Here is a 12,296-nt window from a genome sequence, read left to right as displayed (position 1 = left end):
TCCCCCGCATCGGCAGGCAGACTCTCAACCACTGCGCCACCAGGGAAGCCCTGTCCTTTTTTTGATTGAGGTTTGGATTGGGCTGTTACCTTATTTGTCCTCCACAGCTTTGGGAAGCTTTCAAATTGGATGATGCTATTTTAGAGTGCCTGATGGGGAAATCATCGTCATATCCAGGTGACACCCATTATCCAAAATGGTCAGATTACTTTTCCATTAGTCAATCATACCCCCAGAAAACTCTGAGTTTAGCATCAGAGGGAGTTATTTTTATTGTAACAGCAGATGAACTTAGAGTGAAAGGGGCCAATGGAAAAGCCAGAAAGAGTGTGGAGAGATGCCCCCATGTCCTACCCATCCCCCCATAACCCAGAAGAAATTTTCCAAATCACTTTTTTACATATGCCTTGACTGTTGATTCATCAAAGCTGTCTTCAATAGATTCACAACTCAAACCACATTGCAGTTTTTTTTTTAATAAAGAGGAGAATTGAAAATGTGAATAGGGTATTGCTTTTATTTTTACGAATGGGTGTGTTCAATACAAAACACTGTCAGCAGCTAATACTATGCTTGTTAATATGCTCAGATCAAGTGCGTACACGTTCCCAAATGAAGTATGTATCATCAGATGCTCTCACATGCAGTTTGTCTTCTTCCCTCACATCATTAGAGGAAAGGGCTTTTTTTTTTTTGATACATTTTGTCAATACTAAACAGTGTAACAGCTTTTTTCGAGAGGCTAGAGTGTTTTCCTCCTGATTCATTGTGAATGTCTACCAGAGTATTTCCTTTTAAGTTAAAACATTTTACAAATTCTTTCTCCTGAATCAATTTACATACTTTTCTTGTCACTATGTTTAACACATAACATTTCTTACTGAAACTTCATTTCATTTTGTCCCAACCTTCTTGTGATGTTTGGAAGGAAAGAAACAGAGTTCATTTAAAACACTCTTGTTTATGATGGAGGAAACCACACTTTTTGTGAAGTTAACCCACTCACGGACAGAGAATCTGAACTTCAGAATATTTTGTGTTTGGAGAGAATGCACACCAAGGAGAATGGGCTCATTTCAATTCAATGTATTATAGGAAGGAAAAGATCAAGGAAGAGCTGGTCTTAAAACTGTCAAAATATGAGAATTTGACAGGAAGAAAGAAGGAAAACAGAGCAGTTGGAAATGCAAAGATAAAAGAGTTGGATCCAGACATGTCTATGTAATTTCCCAGAAATGGAAACTGTAGTGGCAATTTGGAAAGAGATAGCGAGAAGCAATATGCATTAAATGTTGAGCATTTCTTGCATCAATGAAATTGGAAGGCTCTTAGAACACATGGCGTAATGGTCTTATGATTCATCTACATATGGCCTTATTCTTGGTGACTGACAAAGGGAGAAATGAAGTTCCATAAGGAATTAAACACAGAAGAGGAAGCTAAACACTATTTCAAAAAGAGATTCTGGGAAGCCTCTAGGTCACCAGCAGAGTATTAACTAACTTGGCCTATTAAATACCCATGAGGATTGATCCCGTCTGTAATTTCCTTTAATTCTGTGCATCCTGGTTATGTAGGTGTCATTTCTTCTGTTTTCCTGATAGTCCTAGAGGTGACTTGTCTGAAGTTGGTCAGGCAGTTGGTGGTTGGGTTTAGGGGCAAATAGAATTCTTTCCGCCACACCAGTGATTTCCAACCCAGGTTACTTGTCAGAATCATTGAAGAGTGTTGTAAAAATACAGATTCTTGGGCCTTAGCCCAGGAAATTTTGATTCAATAGTCTAGAGCAAGCTCTGAGAATCAAAAAAAAAAAAAAAAAGTAAGTCCCTCCAATGACTCTGCTGCATGTTCCATTTGGGGAAACAATGCCCACAATTATGACCAGAGATAGTGTGAGAATGGTTGAAGATAAGAGACCAGGAGAGGAGGGGGTGGAATATAGGCCCTCCTCTGCTGTGTGAGCAGTGAGCAAAACTACACCCAACCACAGTCAGTCTCACAAAATTCTACCAGATCTGAAAAGTATGCCTTAGCATCACCTGAATTTATTTCTGAGACCCCAGGCCTTTCTAACTAGCCCACTTCCTTCCAAATGGCAATTGGATACTCCTGTGGTTTGGAATTGTGCTTTCAGAAGCCACAGAAACCATGATAAAATGCTGTCACTATATCCTGTCTCCTCAAGATGAATTAGGGGGCTTCCCTGGTGGTGCAGTGGTTAAGAATCCGCCTACCAGTGCAGGGGACACGGGTTCAAGCCCTGGTCCAGGAAGATCCCACGTGCCGTGGAGCAACTAAGCCCATGCGCCACAACTACTGAGCCACTGAGTATTTTGCCACAAATACTGAGCCCACGCGCCACAACGACTGAAGCCCACGCGACCTAGGGCCCGTGCTCCGCAACAAGAGTAGCCACCGGAATGAGAAGCCCGCGTACCACAACGAAGAGCAGCCCCCGCTCTCCACAACTAAAGGAAGCCTGCGTGCAGCAACAAAGACTCAATGCAGCCAAAAAAAAAAAAAAAAAGAGTAAAGGAAGAGGCATTTGGAAATATGGATGCCCTGAAAGTGTACTTACTAGACCGTGCTTCAAAAAAGAGTAAAATATAAAATCAGTGGCAAAATGTGCATCATTCCTGGCCACATACACAAATTTTCCTTCTCTCATTCAATATCGCTTTCTTCTTTTGTGCCCTATTTCATCAGGCTAAGAAAACAAAAATATCTGCCTACAGCAAATCTTTAACGCCTCCCCCAAACACAAGAGGGACAGTGTATTATTAATTGCTCACAAAACTTTACCATGATATTTTTAGTGGAGTGGATGCTATCCTATCTGGCAGGCAGTGAAACTTCCTCACTTCTCTGGGGTCTTGGAATGTTGTCTCATGATTGGTTTTACAAGGGATGTTGGGACACAGTTGAAGTTCCCAGAGTGAGTCTGTGCCATCATTGCTGGCTGGTTCTCAATGGGTGGGGCACACACAGAGCACAGGGATGTGCTCTCTGATTCCACAACAAAACTAAAAACTGAGGTTCCACTGGAAGGCTTAGATCCAGAGCCAAAACACGCTCATTTGTCCAGTGAGATCCAGGCAAAGTGCGGAAACCAGGAAAACGCGAGGTAGCACAAGGTTTCTAAAGTGAAGGAGAATGAAAATAACTCTGCGCTTTTTATCTATTCATTCAACAAATGTCTGCGAGCATCTACTATATTCCAAGCACCATGCTAGGGCCCAGGCAGACAGGGAACCAGAGATGGTTCTTGCCTCACACAGCTTGTGGAGGAGACGGACAAAAACGAGGCAAGTTAACACAGTGAATAATTTATAAGTTCAGTAAGAGCTAGAAAGAAAGCTTTTAGGCTGGGGAATGACATGATCTGGTATGTGATTTAAGAAGTTGACTCCAACAGTTCTGTGTCAGCGTTGGTGGAAGTGAGGAGAGGAGTTAGTAAAGAAGACACTGCATCTGTCCAGAAGAGAAATGTCCGCGACCTGGACTGGGGTGCTGGCAGCAAAGAGATGGGGTGGACCCAAACTCAGCACCTTAACGGCCACCACCAGCAACTAGCTGGTGGATGAACGCTAGTGCTTAGTACTTCTGACAAGCGTTCCCACAGGTGATGGGATAAAACAGAAGACTGAAACAATAGGGAGATTTGGGGCACTTTTGTTACGATTCAACTCAGCCTCCTTTAAGTGAAATCCTGGCTTCCAGTTCAATGAACATCTACTGAGTGAGCAACTTCTTTGCTCAGCACACAGCCCTAGGCCCACAGCGAACTCAAGGATGAAGAAAGAAATGATGCCAGACCTCAAGGAGTCTGTGTTCCATGGACAAAATATGTCAAATAAACATGCAACTAAAACAAAGTAGAAATGTGACTAGAATCACAGAAAATGCTAAAGTGTCTGGAAAGGAGCCTTGAAGTAGAAGTAGGAATTTAAAAGAACGACGTGATCAGATGAATGGATAAAGAAGATGTGGCACATATATACAATGGAATATTACTCAGCCATAAAAAGAAACGAAATTGAGCTATTTGTAATGAGGTGGATAGACCTAGAGTCTGTCATACAGAGTGAAGTAAGTCAGAAAGAAAAAGACAAATACCGTATGCTAACACATATATATGGAATTTAAGAAAAAAAAAATGTCATGAAGAACCTAGGGGTAAGACAGGAATAAAGACGCAGACCTACTGGAGAACGGACTTGAGGATATGGGGAGGGGGAAGGGTGAGCTGTGACAGGGCGAGAGAGAGTCATGGACATATATACACTAACAAACGTAGTAAGGTAGATAGCTAGTGGGAAGCAGCCGCATGGCACAGGGATATTGGCTCGGTGCTTTGTGACAGCCTGGAGGGGTGGGATAGGGAGGGCGGGAGGGAGGGAGACGCAAGAGGAAAGAGATATGGGAACATATGTATATGTATAACTGATTCACTTTGTTATAAAGCAGAAACTAACACACCATTGTAAAGCAATTATACCCCAATAAAGATGTTAAAAATAAAGAAAGAAAAAAAGAAAGAACGATGTGAGGGTGGGAAATTCTAAGTGCAAGGTGCAGCAGGAGCAAAAGCCTGGAAGTGGGGATCTGGGTATGCATTCGGGGACCAGCCCTTGGTCCAGTTTGGCTCAAGGGTTGGATTTGCAGAAAGTGAGACTGAGAGCATCCCAGGGGCAGCACCAGACACTGGCAGCTCCTTTCTCATCCTCCTCTGCTGTATTTGTGCAACTTTGTATCAAATGTTTGTAACAAAAGCAAACTCTAGGGCTTCCTTGGTGGCGCAGTGGTTGAGAGTCCGCCTGCCGATGCAGGGGACACGGGTTCGTGCCCCGGTCCGGGAAGATCCCACACGCTGCGGAGCGGCTGGGCCCGTGAGCCATGGCCGCTGAGCCTGCGCGTCCGGAACCTGTGCTCCGCAATGGGAGAGGCCACAGCAGTGAGAGGCCCGCGTACCGGAAAAAAAAAAACAAAAAAAACAAACTCTAACTCTGAAATTCCTCTTCCTAGGGCAAGATTCTTTTCCCTAGATTGACAGCACAGAGCTCACATAGCAATCACTGCCATTAATATAGACACTTAGAATGACAGAGCCAAAGTTTAGGTACCAATTAAGGGAAGCTGTTGTTTTCTGAAATAGTTTGTCTTTCTTATTTAAAAGGTGTGATCCCTTCCCTCCTTCTCTCCTTCCCTCTCACCCTTCCATCCTTTCAAGAATATAGGCAACCTAACAAGGGCTCAGGCTAGTGTCCTGAGGTCTGGGCTAGGCAGGCTTTTTGAGGCTGCTGGTGCTGAGAGGTGGCCACAGAGATGTGTGGAGGGAAAGTACATCCTAATCTGTCCACAGACTCATGGATCTCTCTGGCTAGCAGGGTAGCTGCAGCAGGAATCATGGTTTATTTTCAGAAAGTCTTTCTTTTTTAGCTCTATGCAACAGTGACTAAGAACCATGCTTGACAGTATTTTTTATTGAAGTATAGTTGCTGTACATTATTATATGTTATAAGTGTAGAATATAGTGATTCATAAGTTTTAAAGGTTATCCTCCATTTATAGTTATTATAAAATACTGGCTATATTCTCTGTGTTGTACAATACATCCTTGTATCTTATTTTATACCTAATAGTTTGTACCTCTTGCTCCCCTATCCCTATGTTGCCCCTCCCCCTTTCCCTCTCCCCACTGGTAACCACTAGTTTATTCTCTATATCTGTGAGTCTGCTTCTTTTTTGTTATATTCACTACTTTGTTTTGTCCTTGCTTTATAATCTTTAAGAGCCTGTGCTCAGCCCTGCACTTCCCTACAACATGGTGGGCCTGGGCAGGTAGACACATGCCCCTGGGAGATCCTGAGATCCCCTCACCACTCAGGCTGATGGGGTATCCAGTCACCGGGAAACCTCTGGGAGATCATCTGAAAACCAGTATCTGGGGACACACTGCCATGTGGTCCAGTCCAAAGTATGTCCTCTGTATTTTTCTCTTTCTTGTCACACAGACAAGTAACATGGTATCTAGAAACCAACATTACAGGCCAGGCTGCCTAGTCTCCTTGGAAGTTTCCTCCTCCCGCCATGGCCTTCAATATAGGGGGAAATGCAGTTTGATGCTCATCTTGGAGATGTCCTTTCACATTCTGGATGTGAGGATAAAGGACTTTCTCTTCCCATTGGTTTCTTCCTTCTCTGATCCTCTTTCCAGAGGCACTACATTTCTCTCGAGAGTGTGTCCCAAATACCTTATGTCTACGAAGCTTTACAAACATTAATAGACAAATGGTTAGTTTATATAAAGCACACATGTATTACTCTGACATAAGCAGCGAGGGGCCCACAGTTTACATTTTTTGTCTTTCTTTTAAAAAGGAATGAGAAATCATATTCCAGGTGATCCAACCTTTTAAGCTAGGGAGGGAAGGAGTGAAGAAGTTACCATGACTTAAAAGAGATTTAAATTTGAACGCTTTGTAAGCCAAGTGCAAACTGACATATGAGCTTCTACTGATCTTTAGATGGGAAAAGTAGGGCTTGAATTTACTTTCCCACCTCCAGCTCGGCGCTTCTCTGTCCTGAGCAGACCCCCAAACGCTGAGCTTATTGATGAGCTCCTAATTTTAAAAACAGACTGATACCGTCTGGCACTAATAACAATTGTCATCGCAGTAAAGCAGTTTTCATACAAAACCCCAAGAAGACAGGGCATATCTGAGTTTTCAATGACCACGTGTTCAGAATTTTTTATAAGTCAAGTCATGTAGAATCTAACTCGTATTTCTCATATATATGTTCATATCTTACATAACCAATGTCTTGACAATACCAGCTATTGAATTATTTAAATCGCTTGGCATTTAGGGTGCTGGTTTGTGGAGTGACCATGGTGTTTGAATACCAGCTCTGACACAGTGTGCAGTGTAGACTCTTAACTACACAGTGTATGGTGTGGAAGGTAGGTGGAGGGGGCCTAGGTATCAGCCAGCTGTGAATATTTCCTCTGCCTCATACAGCTGTGTGCCCTTGAGACAGTTACACAACCTCTCTGGACATCGGTTTCCTCACCTTCAAAGAGAGCAAATCATAGAAGCAACTTCATAGGACTGTTATAAAGATTAAATTAGATAATGTATGTGAAGCCTAGTGTTCGGTACATGTTAAGTAGTTAATAAAAATCAACTTTAAGATACACATACACACACTTTATATCACTGGAATTAAATCCATATATGTATATATGTATTGTGTCTGTGTGTGTGTTGTATATGTATAAACAGTGGTTTGGGGGAGGTTGTGAGCTTATGGAAAATTTCTTTGTATTTTCTCTATTTTCCAAGTTTTCTAGGATGAGTTTATCATATACTTGTAATGTTATAAACTCTTTTTTTTTTCAATGTAATGAACCAGAACAAGTGACTTATTAGGACAGTTATAGCAAAAGCAAAGTCAGGTATATGTTTCAATGCCTTGAAGATAAATCTTAAAACATAGTTCCTAGTAAATAGCAGAGATCCTGAGGGAACAAAGGCTGCAAGTGAATTAAACGAGCCAAACGTAAAAGAAGGAACAGGGCAGTCCAAGACAATGAAGTAAAACCCAGAGAACTTCAGTTTAATAAGCACCTTCAGTAGATCTGCTCCAAGGCGCCAGCATTTAGAATTTGCAGTAGAATGAGCTTTTCTTGGGAAGTGTACCCCAAAAAAGATTTAGAAAATGAAGACCCACAGCAGTTCAAACACTAAGGGAAAGCAGGAAATCAATAACTGATTAAAATCCCATCCAATGTTTTCCAAGAGGGAGGTCACATCAAAGAGCTCCAAGCAAATAGAAACTTTTCAGACTTAACAAGTCACCTAGTCTGCACACAAAGATGGGAGCCTAATTTGCAGCAGGTCCCGTTATAGTCTGGCACCGGGGATGTGAATTTTTGCTGAGATACATTTCTGTCTCTGCCTTTGTCTCGTTTCACTCCCATGTCTCTGCCGGCAGACCTCGGCTGGGGAGCTTCAGCCTGTCTTGTTACACGTTCAGGCATCTTCTGGTCTCTTTTTCTCAAGTTCTGTCACTGCAGTGAAAACAGCCTGAGGATTGTAAGTTTGGGTTTAAAGTGATTCTTGTGACGCAGGCAGAAGAGTGCCAGAAGGGTTTTCTGTTCTGCTTGAGCCCCTCTGTGGGGTATTTATACCATTCACTGGTTTTACCAAAAACAGAAGTCGCTGTGCCATTGACTGGAATGGGATTGCTTCTTTTCATTTCTTTTTCTTTTCTTTCCCTTTCTTTTCTTTGTCCCCCTCCCCTCCTCCCTTCCTTCCTCTGTTTCCTTCTCCCTTTCTCCATTCCTCCCTCCTTCCCTCTCTCCCTCCCTCCCTTTCTTCCTTTCCCCTCTGCAAGTACTCATTTAGTAGCTTTATCAACCACCTACCATGTGGCATCCATTGCGTTATGCACTGTGAAATTAAGATTCATAAGACACGACCCATACTATTATACTTTCATTGTCTTGGTTGAGCTCCCAATTGAACTCTAACATCCATACAGACACGTTTATTACGTGTCTGTTACATGTCTGGCACTTTCATGGAGCTTATTTTACTTAGTTCCATCATCCACCCAGAGGTAGGTATTATTCCCATTCTTGTAACACAGATGATTGAATTTAGGTAGAGGGTTTAAATATCTAACTCAGGGGCACTCGGTTCCTATGAGGAGGAGTCAGGACATTCTGATTTTTCTGATTCCCAGTTCAGTGTGTTTTCCACCGTGCCTGCATATTGTCTGGGAAGGACTTTTATGCTTTCGTCTTTTATATACTGCACTGCACATGTAATGTGCACAATAAATACTTGTGTAGAATTAGATCCAAACTGTATTGAAATTTGCATGCTTCAGCCATTTCATAATGCTTGCATTTGGCAGCATTGTTCAGAACTTTCAAACGCATTTTTTTATATACAGACAACGGGTAAACGTTCTACTGCTTATGTGTAAAGAGCAAGGTGACTAGTCAGGAGTTGACCCTTAGACAGATCTGCAGACATACAGACCCCAGTAAGGGCTTGTATGTGTTCTGAAAGCCTGCCTACCTTGATTAGAGCTGGTTACAGAGGACACGCAGGAAGGAAAAGTCCTCAGCGCCCAAATGAGCATCAAAGTCGCTCTTGAAATCATGATAGAAAGATCAGATCCGTTTTTCTTTTAACTCTGAGAAAATTTTAAAAATAACCAAAATGTAAAGAGAATAATCTAACAGATATCCACATACCCCCACCCAGAGATGAAAGTTGTCAACGTTTTGTCATATTAGTTTTGAGATTTTTTAAGAAATAAAATTTTCAAAAGCATTATAAAATTACAATCTCTTTTGTCTTCTATCCCCAGTCCAACCCCATCCCCTACTCCATTCTGGTGGGCACCGTCAAGGGTCTGGTTTCCAATCCACTATTTATATATTTACATGAACACATATGTTTCCATAAACAATTTATACTATTGTTTTATATGTTTATTATAAAATATACATAATGGTGTCATACTGCTTGTATCATTTTACAACTTGCTTTTATTTTTGCAAATATCACTAAGTTTTTGAGCTGTGTGTTGAAACAGAAGACTCTAGTCCATTCCTGTTAGTAACTGTATAGCATTTTATTATATAAATAAAATGATTTCTTATGCCTTCTCCTACTCCTGTTAATTGGAACTAAGACTGTTATAAACAAACCACAGTAGAAGTGCTCATACAAGTTTCTATCCTTCATACACGTGCTCAGATTCTTATAAGGTGTTTTGCCTAGAAGTGGAATGGCTGGATGGTATACTAGGTACATGTTTAATTTTATCACATTTTGAAAAATTACTCTCTGAAATGGTTGTACCAATTTACAGTCTCATTGTCAATGCATTTAATTACCTGCTTCTCCATACTCTTTTCAATGCTAGATACGGACAGACTTAAATCTTTGCTCATCTGCTTGATAAGCAGGCGTACCTTCTTATTTCTGTTTGCATTTCACTATTTACTAATATAATCTAGCACCTTTTCACGTTCATTGGCTATTCAGGTTTCTTCTTTTGTGAAATGCCTGGTCATGTGCTTTGCCAACTCCTACAGTTATTTGTGGAGTTTTTTTCTTGTTAATTTATAAGAGGGACCCATTTTGGATATGAATCATTTAACTGTTATTTGACCATTGCAAATATCTTTTTTCTTAATCATTGTCAAGTTCATTATCACATTTTTTTTTTTAAAGAGGACCATACAAGATCAGTTCCAAATGGGTAAAGATCTTTATTCTTTTTTTAGGTCAATGCAAGACGGCATACACGGTCTCTGCAATTGAGGGAACGGGCATAAATAGCTTTTGCAGATCTAAGAGAAAACTTCCCTACAAAGGCCTTCAAATTTCTTCTCCAGATCTTTAGAGTAGCCCCCTTTTAGCATCTTGTGAGTTAGATGGAGAGAAACACTTTTTATATTTAGATAGGAGAGCAAAACAAGAGAAATGGACTTTCCTTTTACAAGCCAGTAGCATCAACGCTTCTCACAAGAGCCTCAAATTAATTTGAAAGTGGTTTCCGTAAGTGAAATTTATCATTTAGTGATTATTGTTTAGGCATCTCAGATTTCAGATTTTAAGTTTGCCTACATGGAGTCATTCTACTTCTTCCCTCTTACTAAGAGCAGGTTTCAATTATGTAATTATGGTTAAAGAGGTCTGAAGAGTTTTTACTCTTATGCCTTCATCCTGAGTGGATAATGGTTTGCAATGACTGGTTGACAGCTGTGGAAACACAAATGTGAGGCAGAAAACTTGATAAATATTTACCAACATACTAGACTATAAACGGCGAGATGAGGGCCTGTCTTTACCATCTGCATGATGGTTATATCCTCAACATTGGCTCAGCTGATAATCTTACCGAGTGAGCATGTGCTGAATATTTCCAATCTACAGCTAGTTATTGAATCCCAATTCTGTGTTAGATACTTCTGTATTCTATACACTCGTGTAATCAAAGTGACCAACATTGACAAAGTGCCCACCCTCATGAAGCTTACATTCTAGTGGCAGGGAGAGATAAGTGACAATGAAGAAAAAAGATGCAGTGAAATGGGGCAGAGAGCTGTGGGCTGGTGGGATGGGGGTCGGGATGTTTCTACTGTAGGGAGTGTGGTCTGAGAAGCCTCCTGAGGAGGGATCCTAAAGATGAACAACATTTACTAGATAGAGATGGTGAGAAAAAGATGGGATATATAAAACCACAGGCTCGGAGCTCTTAAACAATTACTTCCGATATAGGAGGTAAGCGCTTGTCTCTTTGTATTTTTATTTGGAGCAGTTCATATGAGTTTTGGAAAAAAACATGACTAAAGCATTGATTTTAAATTAGAAGAAGTTAACGAATTTGTAAAATATGCTTCCTTTTCTTTGGCGGAATAGTTTACACAGGGAGAGAACAGCTGGCTCCTAGGACTTGGTGGTGCACTTTGGCTGGGCTGTTAATTGCGTAAGTATTTTGTGTATTTCTGACTGTGTATCTCTCCTGCAGCCCACTTGACCAAGATAAGTCTTTTGAGCCCTACTGAATGTTTGCATCTCGCAGGCAACTACAAACTATGGCTCACGGGATGATTTAACAAAAAATTATCGAAAACATTTAAAGTGCAGCACTGAGTTCATGGATAGAAACTGCTGTTTGCACAAACAAAACATTCAGATGATGAAGATTCTCTAGATATTGATTTAATGCAGACTTCCTTCTTGTTTGATTTATTTGGAAAAATTGATTTCAAGTTCCTAGCAGTATCTAGTAGAAGTTCAATATTTCTTGCCCCCTCCCCCTAATGCCTGCCTAGAGAGAAAAACAAAAACAAAACAAAAAACCACACTGTTTGGGGGTTTTGTTTTGTTTTCTTAAGCCAAATACTTAAATCACGAATGTCTCATAAGTGCCTTTGGATGGCTTTCATTGCCTTGTTTATTTTGCTGTAGTCAGTACAAACACCTTCAAATCTCCTTCTGTAACAGATGATTTTCAAAGTCATCATCTGACCTCGCTGATGGAGCTGGTCTGCAGACCTTGCAGCCGAGTTGATTTTTGCACGGACTCTAACTTCCACACACAAAACTTTACAGCCTCTTTGAGGAACCAATTTCCAAGCTAAGAGAACAAATGAAAAGTGTTCGCTCATCTCTCAAAAATATTTCTGCGCTTGGTATGTTCCCACTCTTATCGGGTTCTCAGGAATGAACACAGAATGTGACATGGGTTTTTCACATACGTAA

The sequence above is a fragment of the Stenella coeruleoalba genome (assembly GCF_951394435.1).
Source record: "Stenella coeruleoalba genome assembly, chromosome: 2".
In the NCBI taxonomy this organism is placed as follows: domain Eukaryota; kingdom Metazoa; phylum Chordata; class Mammalia; order Artiodactyla; family Delphinidae; genus Stenella; species Stenella coeruleoalba.
Note: the sequence above shows the minus strand (reverse complement) of the source record.